Source organism: Somniosus microcephalus, chromosome 10 (genome assembly GCF_052327205.1).
Source record: "Somniosus microcephalus isolate GS21.2 chromosome 10, FLI_Smic_1.0, whole genome shotgun sequence".
Classification (NCBI taxonomy): Eukaryota; Metazoa; Chordata; class Chondrichthyes; order Squaliformes; family Somniosidae; genus Somniosus; species Somniosus microcephalus.
In genome coordinates this window covers 87,364,160-87,383,910 of record NC_140996.1, presented here as the reverse complement: position 1 = coordinate 87,383,910, position 19,751 = coordinate 87,364,160, and positions in this window count along the sequence as shown.

The following is a 19,751-nucleotide window of genomic DNA, read 5'->3' as shown; positions in this document are numbered from 1 at the left end:
TGCTGCTCACCCAACTGAGGCAGCACAGGCCAGAGGGGGCCAGCGCCTGGAAGCCCGTCGGTGCAGGAGAAACCCCCTGAACAGGGTCTACAGACACAGTGTTAGCTACCTCAACATGATTGAGCAGCTCCGGCTCCGACTTTCGCAAGAGGTAGTGACTGACATCTGCGCAATGCTACAACAAGACCTGCTACCCAGAGGACCAGGTGGACACTCCTTACCAGTGGCCATCAAAGTCACCACCGCACCCAAGGATTTTGCCTCAGGCTCATTCCAGGGATCATCAGCAGACATCAGCGGCAGATCCTGTTGTGTATGTAATATGTGTGCTACTTTGAACCTATGGACAGGACTGCACTACTTGTTGGGCGTAGTGATACGCAGTACCACTCCTGGCCATAGGGGTATAAATAGTACTGTGGGTACTGATCCCCCTCAGTTCCCGCCTGTGGGCATGAAGTAAAGACCTACGTATAGTCCCTACCTCCAACCAGTAAAGACTTGTTTTATTGTTACTGATTAAGTCTGAGTATTAATTACTCGAACAACTCACAGACTTAACACTGGCGACGAGTCAGTTCGAACCCTGCGGCAGTTATTCCACAGCGGCTTCGTCCAAAGACAGGACGTTGAAGAGAGGTTCCAATCCTCAACACCCCACTGAAAACTGAAGGGCAGCAGAAATCCTGACAGCTTCCAGCGACTGGAAGCGACAGGCATTAGGACCCTGAAGCCTCCATAACCTCGTGGGTAAGCCAGAGCCCGGGAGGGCGCGAGCGGGTAAGCCAGAGCCCGGGAGGGAGCGAGCAAGAGCCGCCGAGCGGGTGAGCCAGAGGCCGGGAGCCGCTTCAAGCGGGAGGTGCTTAGCGGGCCAGCGATCGCACCGGTGATAAGGGCTGAGAACCGTTTCGGGCGGGCGGTGCACCAGCGATCGCACAGGAGATAAGAGCCGCAGTCGGGCTGAAAGTCAGCGACGAGAAGCGCGGGAAAACCGCCATTGAAGTGGGCGGGGAGAGCGAGAAGCGCGGGAAAGCCGCCATTTTTTGCGGGAAAACCGCTGGGGAAGAAGGCAGAAGCGGGAAAACCGCCATTTTGTGGGCGGAGGACGACGGCAAGAGCGGGAAGCCGCCATCTTTGATAACAAGTAAACAAAATAAAATCTGAGAAATTGCAAATCTACAATGCCTAAACACGGGAATATTAGCACCTTTGATAGTGACCTCGAAGATTGGGCCATATATGTTGAAAGAGTAAAAAATTATTGTAAGGCCAATAAAATTCATGACCAAGATAAAGCTCTAACATTATTAAATTTAATGGGTGCGAAGACATACGGGCAATTGAAACACCTGTTATCACCAGATGAACCGGCGGATAAGACGTTCGATGAGATTGTTACTGTCCTGAAAGATCATCTAAACCCCACGCCGCTGATGCTAGCGGAACGATTTAAATTTTACGACAGAAGGCAGCTACAGCATGAAAGCAATGCTGATTATTTGCTGGAATTGCGTAAATTAGCGAAATATTGCCAGTTTGGAACGGGACTGACAGAAGCACTTCGAGACAAATTTGTGTGTGGTTTATTTAAACAGGATACACAAAAGCGACTGCTCGAGGAGAATGAGCTGACGCTTGAGAAGGCGGTCACTATGGCAGCAGCACACGAAGCCGCAGCGAGAGGCACGGCAGTAATGCAGCTACGGTCACCGGAGCTCAGTGCACACAAATTGGGTGTGAGTTCTGGCAAATGTTATCGTTGTGGAAAGACAACGCATGATCAGAACCAGTGTTGGTTTAAAAACCAAGAATGTAGAACTTGTGGTAGGCTTGGACATATAGCTAGAGTATGCAGGTCAGGGAAGAAGACCAGCAACAAGAAGTCACCGCAAGGAAAATACGCAAAGGTACACAAGGTGACCGAACAGGAGTCCGATTCAGACGCTAGCAGTAATGAACTGGCTAGCTTAAGCTGTAATGAACTGGCTAGCTTAAGAGTACTCAACGCTGGTAAGGGTGCAGACCTCCAGACAATTTGGGTCACTCTTCAGATAGAAGGAGTCCAAGTAAAACTGGAATTGGACACTGGATCGGCATTGACGGTCATAAATAAGAAAGATTACGGAAAGTTATTCCAACATATTCCCCTACAGGATACGGGGATTATATTGAAAACATACACGGGGCAAAGAGTGTACCCCATCGGGAAAATAGAGGTTGCAGTGGTCCACAAGGGCGAAGACAGTCAAATAATGGACTTATATGTGATATCTGAAGGAGGTTCTCCACTACTAGGACGGGAGTGGATTAGGAAAATGAATATGGACTGGCATTTCCTACAAACAATAACGAGTGAGAACTCGGTGAAGATAGTCGGCCCAGACTCTGGAACGGATGATGGTAAGCCCAAATCAGGTGCAAAAGACAAAGTTTCAGCACAGAATTCCACTGAGCAACAACAACATAGTTTAACTGTGGATTCTGAGTCTGGCAAGTCTACTGATGTGCCCATTTCTGAGGGACACCGGGCTCGAACTCAACTCCATTTCAAACTACAACAGCAATTAGAACAAATGCTTCGCCGTTGTGAGCAAGAGTTGAATGCAACAAAAGAGTTCTTTGATATAGAGTTGGAGAATCTGGAAAGACAACAGAAGCGGCTGATGGAGAAAATGGAGCAGGAGCACACAAAACGTCTGATGTCAGAGGAGTTAACGGTCAGCCAACTCCTGCATATGCTGAAGGACAGGACTCTGAAATGGGAAAAACTTGAACACGAACTTCAATATTCAAAGGAAAGGGGTTCGGAGCTATCAAAGGTTATTGGAAGAGCTGAGGTGGCAACACAGACTGAGATGACTGCAACAGAGCAGCCCTTGGATGCCAAAAGTACGCTGACTCACGTCAACGTAGAACAGCAGACCGCTGAAACAGCTGCTCCGGTAGAGGGATTGAATAGTCCGATCAATCAATCTCCAAAAGAAGTTGAAGTAGTAAAATCTCAAATGAGGTCATTAGTAAACGACTTGCTGAAAGCCCAGAAAAAGCTGGATGAAGAGGTACGCATGAAGAAGTCTCTTCAGGAAAGATGTCTGGACTTGGAACAAAAGCTGGCTAACGCCCAGCTGGGTATGGAGGAAATAGAAGACCCTCTCGCTGGCCTAGATCAGGACGACACCGAATATTACTATGTCCTGTCCTGCCCAACTTGTAACTTCGACTCCCACCATACAGAAATCATGGAGGAGCACCGAAAGTCTACAGAACATCGGGAGAAGGTGGCTCTACTACGGAAAAAGGAGGGAGAGAAGGAGGAACTGCGCATGCAGCTGGCAGCTGACAGTGGAGCCCAGAGAGTCTCCAAGAAGCAGAAAAGGAAAAGTCGAAACAGAAGATGACCCATCTGAACCATTATTACCTCTACCAGATCACACACGTGGTCCCTCCGAACGGAGCCAATTCAGTTCGGAAGTTCAAACTGTTAAATCCATGGAAGGACTATTGAATGAGTCACTCCAGCAACGTGAACCGACTCCACCACAGAGATTGAATCTGTGAACTGTTTTCCGCAGAGACTGAATCTGTGATCTGTTTTGACATGAAGTTATCTATGTTATTCTGTTATGTAAACCTGAAGTTATATATGTATATATGTTATTACGTTATGTTAAATGGGGAGATGACTGTAAAGCTAGGAAGGGAGGAATGTTGTGTATGTAATATGTGTGCTACTTTGAACCTATGGACAGGACTGCACTACTTGTTGGGCGTAGTGATACGCAGTACCACTCCTGGCCATAGGGGTATAAATAGTACTGTGGGTACTGATCCCCCTCAGTTCCCGCCTGTGGGCATGAAGTAAAGACCTACGTATAGTCCCTACCTCCAACCAGTAAAGACTTGTTTTATTGTTACTGATTAAGTCTGAGTATTAATTACTTGAACAACTCACAGACTTAACAGATCCCATGCGGTCGCACACACTTGTAACCGATGCCCTCTTTGCCCTCGCGCACAATCACATCCATTTCACCAAGGATCGAGCAAGTGTGACTGCGCGAACGGTTGGATTAGCTCATCTGGCAGACTTTCCAAGGGTGCAGGGCATCGTTGACTGCACACATGTGGCCCTTAGGGCACCACATCGCAATCCAGGTATTTTTGTCAACCGCAAGGGCTTCCACTCCCTTAACGTTCAGCTGGTGTGTGACCACAAGAAGGAAATTTTGCATGTTTATGCCATGTACACTGGCAGTTGCCATGACTCATTCATGCTGCACCAGTCTAGTGTGCCTCCGCTATTCAGGCCGCCAGACCAACTTCACGGATGGCTAATTGGAGACAAGGACAATCCCGAGGACTTGGTTAACGACGCCATTGAGGAGGCCAGCCAATGAAGCTGAGGAGCTACAACTCCAGCCACATTTCCACCAGATCCATTATCGAGCAAACCATCGGTTTGCTGAAGATGCACTTCAGATGCCTGGATAGATCAGTTGGAGCCCTACAGTACTCAGCAGCCAGGTTCTCCAGAATCATCGTGGTTTGCTGTACACTTCACAACATGGCACAGCGTCGTGGCTTGCAGGTTCCTGCGGACCAATGGCTCCTCACATACCCTCCTCAGATGATGATGATGAGGAGGAGGAGGAGGAGGAGGAGGAGGAGGGCGAAAACGACCATCCTGCAGATTACCAACAACAAGTGGCAGCATTACGCCAGAACATTGCTGCCCGGGATGCAAGGAACACACTCAACCTGGCCAGATTTGCTTAGCCTAGCCAATCAAGCACTTTTGCCTTGCAGCATCTTACCCGAGCATCGACAATGGCCAAGACCCTGCGGATTCCTAGCTATCTGTCCAGCATATTGACAATTGCAAGTAATCCTAAGCCCTCAATGTGAAAGTCCCATTTGCGAAATAACACATGCCACAAATACAGCAGCAGCCATCTGAGTTTTTATTGACAGGATTCATCTGATGGCTTTTTTTAACAATACATAAAATTTCATCCAAGTGACTACCCTTGTGACTACTTGTGCTTTATTTTCCTCTTAAGCGTGCTCCTACGTCGTGGTTCCCCCGTGGCTTCAGCAGATGGGAAGGCCCCTTGCTCAGTTTCCTGCTGCTCCTGTCTCGACACCTTTGGCGGGCGTCCTCTGGGGTGGCGAGCCTGTGCGAGCTCGTCAACAGTCTGCTGCTCCTGCGGCTGTGCAGGGGTTGAGACGTCCATCTCACTTGGGTGTGGACACTGGTGGGGCTCTGACCGAGGGCTCTGCAGTGGCATGGAAGTCTGAGTGCCTGGAGAGGAGCCCCCACTTCCTTGAGGTCTGCCACCATCCTCCCTCTCATTGGTCAGCTCCCCCTCTGCGCCTGCAAGTGGCTGGAGAAAACCTTGCTGCACATCAGGGGGGCCATTGGGACCCGTATCTGCAATGGCAGTCCTACTCAGAAGCACTTCCATGAAGGTCTGGTTTCTATGTTCAATAGATGCCCATCGCTCCTCAAGAGATGTCATTCTATTCTGAACATTCACCATGTTTTCCATACCCTGGCGACTAACCTCCTCCATGGCCGTAGCCCTCCTCTCCTCTACCGTAGCCAGCCTTACCACAGAGGCAGCAATCATTTCCACGCAGGCAGCCATCCTTTCCGTGTTGATGTGTTCATGCGCCAATGACTCCACAAAAGCTCTGCTCATGTTCACTATGGACTCCTCCATTTGCTCCACACTCGCAGCGACCCTAGAGACAAAACCTGCCAGAGACTCCTGCATCTGTGCATGGAGTTCCATCACCTCTGATCTTATGGATGGACCCAGAGGCAAAGGGTCGACATGCAGCTGAGCCGAGCAGGCAGAGTCCTGCGCCCTCCGACAAGGACTCTCCACTGCTGTCCCTGTCTCCACAATCTGCTGATGCTCACTTGTGAGCTGCGATACACCAGGTGACAAAACTACTCAATGTCCCGAAGGTCCCACCGAGGTGTGAGTGTCTGCGCTGGTGCTGGGTGCGCTTATTTCTGCTGACACTGCGCCATCAGAGGTTGCAGATTTCTCTGAGGAGCCTGGAAGCTCAGGCTCTTCCTCCTGGACTGTGGGGACGGGGGCTCTCGATGGTCCTGTCGGGGAGTAAAGGAAAGAGTTAGAGATGTGAGGTCAAGGTTACATGCACATTGCATATTGCAGATGTTCATAAGTCCATCTGTTAAAGCTTCAGAATCATTATCAGCGACTCATGCAATGTCAGTGAGAGAGATGGAAAACTATTCTGTCACCAGCTTGCTGCGATGCACCCGTCTGTCCGTCCCCAATGTGCGCATCTTTTTCAACCCCGACAATTTCCAGGGTGAGCTGGGCTAACGATGGTGGGCCTCCTCCTGTCCTGGCTCTTTCCCTGTTATTGTGAGCCCTCTTTTCCTGCAATGAGGGAGACAAGTGGAGGTTGAGTGAGAATGAAGGAGTGAGTGTAGAGGTTGCATAGCATAGATAGTTAGAAGGAGACAAAGATGGAATGAGGTTGCAAGACCAAGGGCCCTCCCTGTATGTTGTCAGTGGTGTTCAAAGCATCAGAGTGATAGGGAGTGTGAGGGCTGCATTTTGAAATAGTTATGTGATTGTGAGCATAGTGAGAGAGGGAATGGGTAAGGCTGCATGGATGTGAGTGCCAAATGGGATGTGGAGGAAGAGATTGCTAAAGCTGAGTGCTGGTGAGGAAAGGCAATAGGGATCAGATTGAGGGTGATGGGAACTTCATACTTAGTTTTCCAGTGCGTTGAAGGTCATGGAATCTTTTCCTGCACTGCATCCAGGTGCACCGTGTGACCCCCAAGGGATTGACCTCCTTAGCCACCTGTATCCACACAGCCTTGGTCTGACTGGGAGGCCTCTTCTTCCCTGATGAAGGGAACAGGACCTCCCTGTGGGCCCTAGCCCCATCCACCAATGCCTGTAGTGCTGCCTCATCAAACTTAGGAGCTGCTCTTGGCCTCCCGCTGGCCATTGTTCCTGTAGGTTCCTGTGCCATCAAATGGAGAAAGCTTGGCAGTCTGCAGAAGAAGCAAGGCTTGTTGCTGACCTTAAATGCAGCAGCAATGATGATGTCATCGGAGGGGACTTTCAGTCATGAGAAATCCATTTGCAAAGGCTTCCCACACGTTGGAAATCAATTGGCCAATTGAGTTAAAATTGCTTCAATCTCCCACATCCTTTTAGATTCGTGTGGGAAATACGAAACACGCCAATAGCCCGCAGCTGAGTTAAAATTTGAAAAAGTTAGAATTTGAAAAGTGCAAAGGTTATACAAGTCCAATATTTTTTTTTCTCTTTTTCAGAGGAGAAAGTGCAAATACAGCCCCACAATCATGAATTGTGAAGTTATGTATCCCCCAGGCTTCTGCATACCTGAATTGCAATGAGTTAGCCTCATCCTGTGAGAACCACCTACATGAACATCATGGTGTCTCTCTTACTGAGCAAATCTCACCATCTTTCCCAGCTCAGATTTCAGAACAGAGATGAGAAAAGAAGGCAAACTTCATCCCAACTGTGAAACTATTGATTTGTGTTACAGACACCATACTTACCCAGAAAATCTCTTTAATAATGGTTCAAGCACCATGATCCCACGTTTTGATTAAAAATACTATTGCTCAAAATCATATTGTGAGATTGTGCAGCCAATCTTAAAGGCAGAGGGGTCTAAATTTGATAGCCCCCAAAAACGGGCATGGAAATCACAATGCGCAATTAACCCAAGCCCGTTGCTTCCAACGCAGGCAGCACGCAAACTTTGTGCTGCCTGATAATTGAAATGATCGCAGCTTTGAGGCAGCTTTAAGCACGCTGTTGGGTGGCTGAATGTCTCAGCAGGGGGCCCAAGTTTGAGCGTGGCTAGCACCACTTAAAGCTAGAATACACCTCTTAAAGGGGAGGTGCATTCTGGCTGGAGCAGGTGCTGGAAGTGGCTGGGGAAGAGAGTCTGACCTGGAAGAAGAGTGACTAATGGCGTAACAGGGAAGGGAGTGTGCTCCAAGGTTCTAAGATGCTGCACTGGAGGCCTTGTTGGAGGAGGTGAACAGGAGAGAGGTCCTCTATCCACAGGGGGCCAGAAGGCCCTCCAGACAGATGCTGAGAAGGGAATGGGAGCAGATAACCATCACTGTCAATGCAAGCAGTGTAGCCCCGAGGAGTTGCATGCAGTGCAGGAAGAAGTTCAATGATCTCACATGAGTGGTCAAGGTCAGCGAATTCATCTTCAAATGCCATATCCCACCAACTGCACCACTAGCCTCACACACTGCTCAATGCACCACATCCCCGTCATTCACCTTCCAACAATCTCTATCAAACAGGACTCATACTTCACATTCATAGCTTCACCTTACCCTCACACACTTACCACTGCTGCAAGCCTCACGCCCACATCTCACAGGTTGCACACCAGCTATTCAACCATGACAGCCAAATTACCCAGATAATAATAAATAATAATAATAATAATTCAACTTTATTGTCATTGTACAATGCACAAGTACATGAACAACAAAATGTGATCTTGCAAGCTCCCATGAGTCCAGTACAAATAACATTAACATTAAACGTAAATAGCACCGTCCTGGGAGAAGCAAAGCCGCTGCGTCTGTGTGTGCCGCCATTCCATTTTCCACCATTCCTCCTGTCCGACAATCTTCAGCCCAACGCCCGGGCCTACTCACCAGCCGCCCCTCCTGGGGCTTTTTCCGTGACCTTCTCACCAACCACCCCTCCTCGGGGCTCCTTCCGTGACTTTCTGCACCTGGTCTTCCCTGATGGTCACCCCTCCAGGTACTAACCAGGCCTGGCTCTGCTTAGCTTCCAAGCCCTGCCAGTGACCCTGTCCCTAGTCCCAGGAACCACACTCACTGACACACTTCACCTAAACACACTGCACCACACTCACTGACACACTTCACCCAAACACATTGCACGACACTCACTGAAACACTTCCCTTTCTCTTGCAGGGCAAGTTGGCGCATAACTGGAAGCAGCAGGAGCTAACCGGCAGGGGAGAGGTGCCCTTGCATCACCTTACCCCAATGGAGGAGATGGTGGTCACCATCATTTGACCAGCCATTGCTGAGTCTGTGGCCAGCGAGGGGCTGAAGCCATTAAAGATGATGGTATCCTCATATCTAATCCTCCTTCTCGCATCCCACTGCCCGCTCAACCCACAATATCTTTTGATTTAAAAGCTGCAGATGGTGTAAGCATGGACCTCTTACTTTCCCCCCTCCCCGTACCATAACCTACCCATGTGCCTTTCTCCTTTCAGATACCCAAGAACTGCAACCTGGCCAGGCAGTGCTGGCAGAACAACAGGTGGGAGAGGAAGAAGGCAGTGATGGTGAAGACACAGCACCGTCACTCGATCTCACACCAGCTCAGATACTGACACTCCACATACTTTAGAGGATAGCTTGGAGGCATAATCTACACGTGGTGAGCCAGGGCAGGGGGCAAGAGGCAAGTGTAGCACAGGTGCCAGCTCCCCAGAGGGCAAGATTGCACACGAGTTCTGCTTTAAATGACTCAGTTGAGCACTTCAATGGGACAGGGTATAGAAGAAGACTCTTAATCTCTCTTGCCTTCCATCCCATCACAGACCTTCCCATTTGTTCTTTCGTCCCCTCGCCCCTTTCCCTGCCCCTGCACTTGCTTAAAAATCTGTTCAATGTCCAGCTTTTTCCAGTTCTGACGAAGGGTCATCAACCTGAAACGTTGGGCTCGATTTTAACACAGCCGACAGGCGGGCTTTTAGGCGTGTGGGGGGTTAAAATTGTCAAACCTGGGGGTCGGGACCCCCCGCCGCCTGGTTCCAGCCTCCACGCCATTTTAACCTAGATATGTCTGATGGACCCGAATCAGTCCCACCTGCAACAGGCGGGATTGCTCTTTAGGGCCCTTAAACAGCATTAATTGGCCATTATAATCCCATTTTAACAGGCCTTTGCCTGTTTAACCCTTTTCCCACATAAAACACGCCTGGTGGGGATCATGCCTGTGAAACCTGGCATGACCACTATTGGCTTGCTGACTATCAGCTGCAGGTCCAATATTAAAGAGGATATTTGATCAGTCATCATTTGCAGGTGGCAGGACTTTGTTGTCTCAGGCCTGGGGCAACTTTTAGCAGGCCTAACCACACCTGTGGAAGGTTGTAGCCTCACACACTTCTCCAGTGTGACCTCCTGCAAGACCCCTCTCGCCACCCTCACTCAGCGCTTCCTCAACTAAGGCATCTACCAGAAGCATGGGAGGCCTTTTTTTCCTTCCCTTCTTGGCATTAGAGGACCTCCAGCACCAGGCGTGGCAGCAGCAGAACCAGGAACAACAGCAGCAGGAGCAGGAGTGACAGGCTGCTGCTCACCCACCTGAGGCAGCACAGGCCAGAAGGGGCCAGCGCATGGAAGCCCGTAGGTGCAGGAGATACCCTCCAAACAGGGTCTACAGACACAGGGTCAGCTACCTCAACATGACTGAGCAGCAGTGCCTAAGGCGGCTCCGACATTCGTGGCAGATAGTGACTGACATCTGCGCAATGATACAGCAAGACCTGCTGCCCAGAGGACCAGGTGGACACCCCTTACCAGTGGCCATCAAAGTCACCACCGCACTCAACTTTTTTGCCTCAGGCTCATTCCAGGGATCAGCAGCAGGCATCAGCGGCATCTCCCAGTCGGCCGCACACACTTGCATCACGCAGGTAACCGATGCCCTCTATGCCCTCGCGCACAATCACATCCATTTCACCAGGAATCGCGCAAATGTGACGGTGCGAGCGGTTGGATTAGGTCATCTGGCAGACTTTCCAAGGGTGCAGGGCATCATTGACTGCACACATGTGGCCCTTAGGGCACCCCATCGCAATCCAGGTATTTTTGTCAACTGCAAGGGCTTCCACTCCCTTAACGTTCAGCTGGTGTGTGACCACAAGAAGGAGATTTTGCATGTTTGTGTCAAATACCTTGGCAGTTGCCATGACTCCTTCATACTACGCCAGTCTATTGTGCCTCTGCTATTCAGTCCGCCAGACCAACTTCATGGATGGCTGCTTGGAGACAAGGGTTATCCCCTGAGGACATGGCTAATGACGCCGTTGAGGAGGCCAGCCAACGAAGCTGAGGAGCGCTACAACTCCAGCCACATTTCCACTAGATATGTAATCGAGCAAATAATCGGCTTGCTGAAGATGTGCTTCAGATGCCTGGATAGATCAGGTGGAGCCCTACAGTACTCAGCAGCCAGGGTCTCCAGAATCGTCGTGGTTTGCGGTGCACTCCACAACATGGCACAGCGTCGTGGCTTGCAGATTCCTGAGGACCAAATGGCTCCTCACATACCCTCCTCAGATGATGATGATGATGATGATGATGATGAGGAGGAGGAGGAGGAGGAGGAGGGCAAGAACGAGCATCCTACAGAGGCCCATCAACCAGCGGCAGCATTACATGAGAACATTGCTGCCCGGAATGCAAGGAACGCATTCATCCTGGCCAGATTTGCTTAGCCTAGTAAATCAAACTATTTTGCCTCGCAGCTTCTTACCTGAGCATCGACAATGGCCAAACCCTGCGGATTCCGAGCTATTTGACCAGCATCCTGACAACTGCAAGTAATCCTAAGCCCTCAGTGTGAAAGCCCCATTCGCAAAATGACACACGCCAGAACTGCAGCAGTTGCCATCAGAATTTTTATGAAAAACAAACAACTGATGGCATTTGTACAAAATACACAGCATTTCACCCAAGTGACAACCTTGTGACTATTTGTGCTTTATTTTCCTCTTATGCATGCTCCTACGTAGTGGTTTCCCTGTGGCTTCAGCAGATGTGGAGGCCCCTTGCTCACTTTCCTGCTGCTCCTGTCTTGACACTTTTGGCGGGCGTCCTCTGGGGTGGCGAGCATGTGAGGGCTCGCCAGCAGTCTGCTGCACCTACGGCTGTGCAGGAGTTGAGACATCTATCTCCATTGGGTGTGGACTCCGGCAGGGCTCTGCAGTGGCATGGAAGTGTGAGCGCTTGGAGAGGAGCCCCCACTTCCTTGAGGTCTGCCGCCAACCTCCCTCTCATGGGTCAGGTCCCCCTCAGTGCCTGCAAGTGACTTGAGAGCAGCTGCTGCACATCAGGCGGGCCAAGGGGACTCGTATCTGCAATGGCAGTCCTACTCAGAAGGACTTCCATGAAGATTTGGTTTCTCTGTTCAATAGATGCCCATCGCTCCTCAAGAGATGTCATTCTATTCTGAACACTCACCATGTTTTCCATACCCTGGCGATTAACCTCCTCCATGGCCATAGCCCTCCTCTCCTCTACCATAGCCAGCCTTACCACGGAAGCAGCAATCATTTCCACGTAGGTAGCCATCCTTTCCGTGTTGATGCGTTCATGCGCCACTGACTCCACAAAGGCTCTGCTCATGTTCGCTATGGACTCCTCCATTCGCTCCACACATGCAGCAAACCTAGAGACAAAACCTGCCAGAGACTCCTGCATCTGTGCCTGGGGTTCCATCACCTCTGATCTTACGGATGGACCCAGAGGCAGAGGGTCAACATGCAGCTGAGCCGAGCAGGCAGAGTCCTGCGCCCTCCGACAAGGACTCTCCACTGCTGTCCCTGTCTCCACAATCTGCTGATGCTCACTTGTGAGCTGTGATACACCAGGTGATAACTCTACTCTATGTCCCGAAGGTCCCACCGAGGTGTGAGTGTCTGCGCTGGTGCTGGGTGCGCTTATTTCTGCTGACGCTGCGCCCTCAGAGGTTGCAGATTCCTCTGAGGAATCTGGCTGCTTAGACTCTTCCTCCTGCACACTGGGGATGGGGGCTCTTGATGGTCCTGTGGGGGAGCCAAGGAAAAAGTTAGAGATGTGATGCCAAGGTTACATGCACATTGCATTTTACAGATGATCATAAGTCCATATGATGTAGCTTCAGAATCATTGTCAGCGACTCATGCAATGCCAATGAGAGAGAGGGAAAGCTATTCTGTCACCAGCTTGCGGGGATGCTCCTGTCTGTCCTTCCCCAATTTCCGCATCTTGGTCAGCCCCGGCAATCTCCAGGATGCCTTCCTCCCAGGGGGTGAGCTGGGCTACTGAGGGCGGCCCTCCTCCTCTCCTGGCTCGCTCTCTCCTGTTGTGAGCTCTCTTTTCCTGCAATGAGGGAGACAAGTGGAGGTTGAGTGAGAATGAAGGAGTGAGTGCAGAGATTGCATAGCATAGATACTTAGAAGGAGACAAAGATGGAGTAGGCTGCAAGACCAAGGGCCCTCCCTGTGTGTACTCAGTTGTGTTCAAAGCATCAGAGTGAGAGGGAATGTGAGGGCTGCATGGTGGAAACGTTCTGTGAATGTGAGCATAGATAAAGAGGGAATGGGTAAGGGTGCATGGATGTGAGTGTCTAGTGGGATGTGCAGGAAGAGATTGCTAAGCCTGAGTGCTGGTGAGGAAAGGCAATGGGGATCAGGTTGAGGGTGATGGAAACTTCATACAGTACTTACTTTTCCAGTGCGAAGAAGGTCTTGGAATCTTTTCCTGCACTGCAACCACGTTCTTCATGTGAGCCCCAAGGAGTTGACTTGACCAGCCACCTGTAGCCACACAGCCTTGGTCTGACTGGGAGGCCTCTTCCTCCCTGAAGAAGGGAACAGGACCTCCCTGTGGGCCCTAGCACCATCCAGCAATGCCTGGAGTGAAGCTTCATCAAATTTGGGGGCAGATCTGGCCCTCCCGCTGGCTGTTGCTCCTGTAGGCTCCTGTGCCATCTTAATGGTGAAGTTTGGAAGCCTGCAGAGGAAGCAAGGCTTGCTGTGGACCTTAAATGCAGCAGCAATGATGACGTCATATTCTGCGACTTTCTGACTGGAAATACTCAATTGCCAAGGCTTCCCACACACTGGAAATCAATTGGCCAATTGAGCTAAAATTGCATCAATCTCACAGAACCATTTAGAATCGTGTGGAAATCACTGAATTTGGGGAACACGCCAATTCCCCGCACCGGAGTTAAAATCGACCCGGTTAACTCTGTTTCTCTCTCCACAGATGCTGCCTGACCTGCTGAGTATTTCCAGCATTTTCTGTTTTTATTACAGAAGAAAGCTGATGGGTGTGCACAATGAAATGCTTGGTGCGTTGGCAGGCCTGCCAGCAAGGCTGTGTGATGTCAAGGAACATTGAAGAGTCCAGCACCAACTTCGCACAGGGCTTTGCACAGAGCTTGGAGCTCATCCTTTCCAACATGGAAGCGATGGCCAACACCAGTAATACACTTGTGGACCCAATCAGGATGCAGCTTCTGATGACCGATGTCTCAGCTTCCATTGTAGCACATGCAGAAGCCATCCAACATCTGGGTGCCGGAGTGGAACCTCAGACTCCTGTTATGCAAGTTCAGCTTGCTGTCACGCAAGCACAGACTGCTGCCATCATGGCTGTGGATTACGGTGTTCAAAGGGGCTTGCAGGGAGTCACAGCAGTTCAGCAATCTGTCCTCCAACAGATTACTGGGATTACTGAGGCACCGCCCCGGGGGAGTGGCAGTGGCTCTGTAGAGCACAAATCTGCTCTCCTCTCTCAGGATGACACCATTACCCTTGCTGTTGCCTCCCAGCCAGCCAGTCCAAACTGCTGCCGGCCATGTAGTTCAGTCTGAAGCCGGGTCTTCTTGGCCCAGAGCTGCTCAATGTCACCCTCCAAGGCCATTTGCAGTCTCCTCCACTGAAAATCCGCAGCCTTTCAGCAGCCATTCTGCAGCCACTGGGTTAGCATTGAGTAGGGGCACTAGGGCAGGCAAAGGCGCACAGAAGGCAGGCTCTAAGGGAATGCACAAGGGTGATTAGCTTACGTTTGTATGCAATACGGCATGATTTCATTTATAAATTTGGTTTGGAATGTTTATTTTGTGTTGGCTTTTATTTTTGCATTGAGGCCAAGTGGACGTTGTGATGGTCAGCGACAGAGGGAAGGTAAGGTGCTGGGCTGTTGGTGAATGTGGTATTGGGGTTGCGTTAACTGGTATCACACTGGGATCAGTCAGTCACGGACAGCCCAGCCATAAAGGGGCAGTCTGGATTGTCTCCTCCCTTTCTCTTCCTCTTCCTCCTCCTCCTCCTCCTGCTCCTCAGCTGGTCACCATATGGCTGGTGGCAAGGGCTGTGCCCTCATGTTGGCACGTTTATGAAGCATGCAGCAGACCACCATGATTCTTGACACCCACTCTGTTAAGTACTGCAGGGCTCCTCCAGAGTGGTCCAGGCAGCGGAAGCTTGCTTCAGCCGCCATTGGTCAACTCAATGATATTTTGTGTGGCAGCATGACTTTTGTTGTGTGAATGCTGACCCACATTTGCGTGGGTTGTGCACTGGTGTCATATTTGACCCTGAAATGAGCTTCCGACCACATATCCGCAGCATAACAAAGGCCGCCTATTTCCACCCCCGTAACATCACCCGACTTCACCCCGCCTCAGCTCATCCGCTGCTGAAACCCTCATCCATGCCTTTGTTACCTCTAGACTTGACTATTCCAATACACTCCTGGCTGGCCTCCCACATTCTACCCTACGTAAACCTGAAGTCATCCAAAACTCAGCTGCCTGTGTCCTAACTCGCACCAAGTCCCGTTTGTAACATTTGCATATTGATTTATCATTGACTCGCAGGCATCTGTAAGGAATACCTATTATATTCACATGTGATCACATGCCGAGTTGCCATTGGCCTGCAGGCATCTGTAAGGACTGCTATTGTTTAGAAGACCCAGAGGGTCCCGACTCCATCATGTCCACACGGTGCTGTACTGATATGAGTAAGCATAGACATGATGCTTCATAAAATAGTTTAAATTGTAATACTCTGTTGTCCTGCAATTTATTATTTTTGTACAAAGTGTGCAAAACAAGACATGGTGTCAGAACAAGGATTTGAAATGGACATCGTTGGAGCTCCCTTACCTCGAATGAATTGGGGATCTTTGAACTTACATAGAGAATGGTGCAAGTTCAAGCAACACATGGAATTGATGTTCTCGGGTCCACTGAAAAGCAAAGGGGAGGAAGAAAGATGCAGCTACCTACTCTTGTGGATCGGAGAAAAAGGGAGAGACATTTTTAACACATGGTCTCTCACCGCAGATGAAGCAAAGGTACTGAAAAGTTATTTTGACTGTTTTGAAGTATATGTGATGTCCAAGACAAATACGATATTCGCTAGGTACAAGTTTCAGGAGAAAGTACAAGGCGCTAGTGAGTCATTTGAACAGTTCGTGACTGAGTTAAAACTGCTGGTAAAAGACTGTGCATATGCAGATAAAGATGAGATGGTCAGAGACCGCATCGTGCTTGGAATACATTCAGCTAAAGTGAGAGAAAAACTTTTGAATGTTGGGTCCGGGCTAACGCTGGACAAAGCTATAGACATAACTAGATTGCACGAGATAGCCCAAGCACAGTTGAAAACCATAACCGGCGCCACGAGCAGCTCGAGTGAACAGACAGTGCACGCAGTTAATAGATACACACCAAAGAACACTGCCCAGAGAGCATGTTTCAGAACAAAAAGAACAGTGAGAGTTCTAAAAATGGGTGACACAGACATAAAACACTTCAAAAACTGTGGATATTGTGGAAACAACTGGCATGGAGAAAGGAGTACTGCCCTGCCAAAGGAAGGCAATGTACTAAATGTGGTAAATGGAACCACTTTACTAAAGTTTACAAGACTGTTTTCGGAAAAGCAATACACACAGTGAGTGACAGCCACAATGCAGATAGAGAGCAAAATGCAGAAGAACTGTTTATTGATTCTGTGTCACAGAAAAAACAGATTTCAGGGACTGAGCAAGCCTATGCCGATATTGAGATAGGAAAACAGGGCAAAGAGCTTAAGTTTAAACTAGACACTGGATCTCAGGTTAATGTAATTCCTCTGAGTGAGTATCACAGCTTGAAGGATGAGTGTGAGCTACAGCCCACCTCACACAGACTGACCAGTTATGGGGGTGAGCAGCTCATTGTAAAAGGCACATGCGTGATGAAATGCAAGTACAAAGAAAGCGACATGATGTTGGACTTTTACTTTGTTGACACTCGAGCACCTCCAGTGCTAGGTCTAAAGGCATGTTTAGACATGGACCACGTCAAGCTAGTGCTATCATTGACGGCACCAGTTGAGAAGCAGACAGTCATGGAGGAGTTTGCTGATGTTTTCAAAGGAATCAGACTATTCCCAGGTGAATGCACTATTCACCTTGACCCAGCAGCAACCCCTGTGGTTTGCCCACCGAGAAGGATACCCCTTGCTCTACGTAGTCGTCTGAAGGAGGAGCTGCAGAGCATGGAGAATACAAAAATCATCGTCTGGGAAACAGAACCGACAGAGTGGGTCAACGACTTAGTAGTGGTTGAGAAACCACGTACAGGCAAGCTCAGAGTCTGTCTCGACCCCAGAGATTTGAACAAGGCTATCAAACGCCCTCACTACCCTCTAGCAATGCTAGATGACATCACACCCAAGCTAGTGGGAGCACGTTACTTCAGTGTAATGGATGCATGATCAGGACACTGGAATATCAAGCTCACGGAAGAGTCATCTAAGCTAACAACGTTCAACACACCATTTGGACACTACCGATTTCTGCGTTTACCATTTGGTCTTATCTCAGCTCAGGATGAATTCCAGCGCAAGATCGACGAAACCTATGAAGGCCTCGATGGAGTAGTCGCAATCGTAGACGATATCCTCATCTATGGCAGGAATAGAGAGGAACATGACAGGAACCTCCGTGCGATGCTACAAAGATCACGGGAGAAAGGTATCCGGCTCAACCCCGAGAAAAGCATAATCGGATCCACTGAGATCAGTTATTTCGGGCATCGCCTCTCAACTGATGGCATTAAGCCGGATCCAGAGAAAATCTCCGCCATCAAGAAGATGGAGCCGCCGAAGATCCGCGCAGAGCTAGAGACAGTACTAGGCATGGTTAACTACTTAGCCAAGTTTGCCCCGAGCCTCTCCAAAATCAACGCACCCATGCGTCAGTTGCTCAAACAATCCAATGAGTCTCTGTGGGACAAACAACATGACACAGCGTTTCAGAAAATGAAAGACCTAATCACCAGAGAACCAGGACCAGTTCTTGACTACTTTGACCCCAACAAACAGCTCAGACTACTAGTGGACGCGTCAAAGTACGGACTAGGCACAGTATTACTGCAAGAAGGAAAGCCCATCGGCTACGCTTCCAGATCTCTCTCAGACTGAAATCAACTATGCTCAAATCGAGAAAGAGCTATATGCAATTCTGTTTGGATGTAAGTGTTTCCACTAGTACGTCTATGGCCGACAAGTCATTGTGGAATCCGACCACAAGCCCCTCGAGTCAATTATGAGGAAACCACTAGCCGCAGCCCCACCAAGGCTACAGAGAATGATCCTTCAGCTACAGAAGTACGACTTCACAATCATTCACCATCCAGGCATAGACATTCCTGTCGCAGACACGCTCTCCAGAAAGTCTCTTAGCTACCAGGACAGCAGCCTCAGTGAAGGCATGGATGTACAGGTGCACATGGTGTACAAAAGCTTACCTGTGAGCGACTCAAAACTGAAGGAGATCCGAGCAGCAACAGAGAAAGATGCACAACTCACACTGCTGAGCAAAGTCATACATGAAGGATGGCCTGAGGAAAGGAGGAAATGCCCTCAGAGCATACCTGAATTCTGGAACCACAGAGACGAACTGTCACAAATCAATGGAATCGTCTTCAAAGGGGAGAAAATCATCATTCCTACCAGTCTCAGAGAAGAGATGTTGACAAAAAATCATGCTGGACATATGGGCATGGAAAAATGCAAACAAAGAGCACGTGGCATTATGTTTTGGCCTGGAATGTGCAAACACATTGAGGGCATTGTCGGAAAATGTTCCATTTGTCTAGAACGCTGCCCATCAAATGTCAAAGAGCCCATGATACCTCACCGTATCCCAGACAGCTGCAAGCAAGTGCATGCAAAACGTGTACAGAGACAGCAACACCAAAAGAGATACTATGACAGGTCAGCTAGACTACTGCCGCTGCTGCACAATGGAGAATCTGTCAGAATCCAGGAGCATGGCTACTGGAAGCCTGCAGTCATCATCCAGCCAGCTGACACTGAGCAATCGCATCACATCCGCACCCCAGAAGGACAGGTGTACCGCCACAATCGCAGGCAACTCCTGAACACCAAGGAACAACACCGTCATTCCGACGAGAGGTCAAGCCTAGAGTTATCCTTGACTTGTGAACTGACAAAGGGTGTAGGCGGATCGCTGCCCTAAAAAACTGTACATCGTTATTGAAACATTAAGATGTTTTCAGTGCTAGTTAAATGTTGAGTTTACTTATATGTTGATGCTACTGAGAACATTATGTAGAAGAAAGGTTCAAAAGTAATGCATAACATTTTTCTTTTAAAAGAAAGGAGATGTAACATTTGCATATTGATTTATCATTGGCTCGCAGGCATCTGTAAGGAATACCTATTATATTCACATGTGATCACATGCTGAGTTGTCATTGGCCTGCAGGCATCTGTAAGGACTGCTATTGTTTAGAAGAACCAGGGGGTCCCGACTCCATCTTGTCCACACGGTGCTGTACTGATATGAGTAAGCACAGACCCGATGCTTCATAAAAGAGTTTAAATTGTAATACTCTGTTGTCCTGCA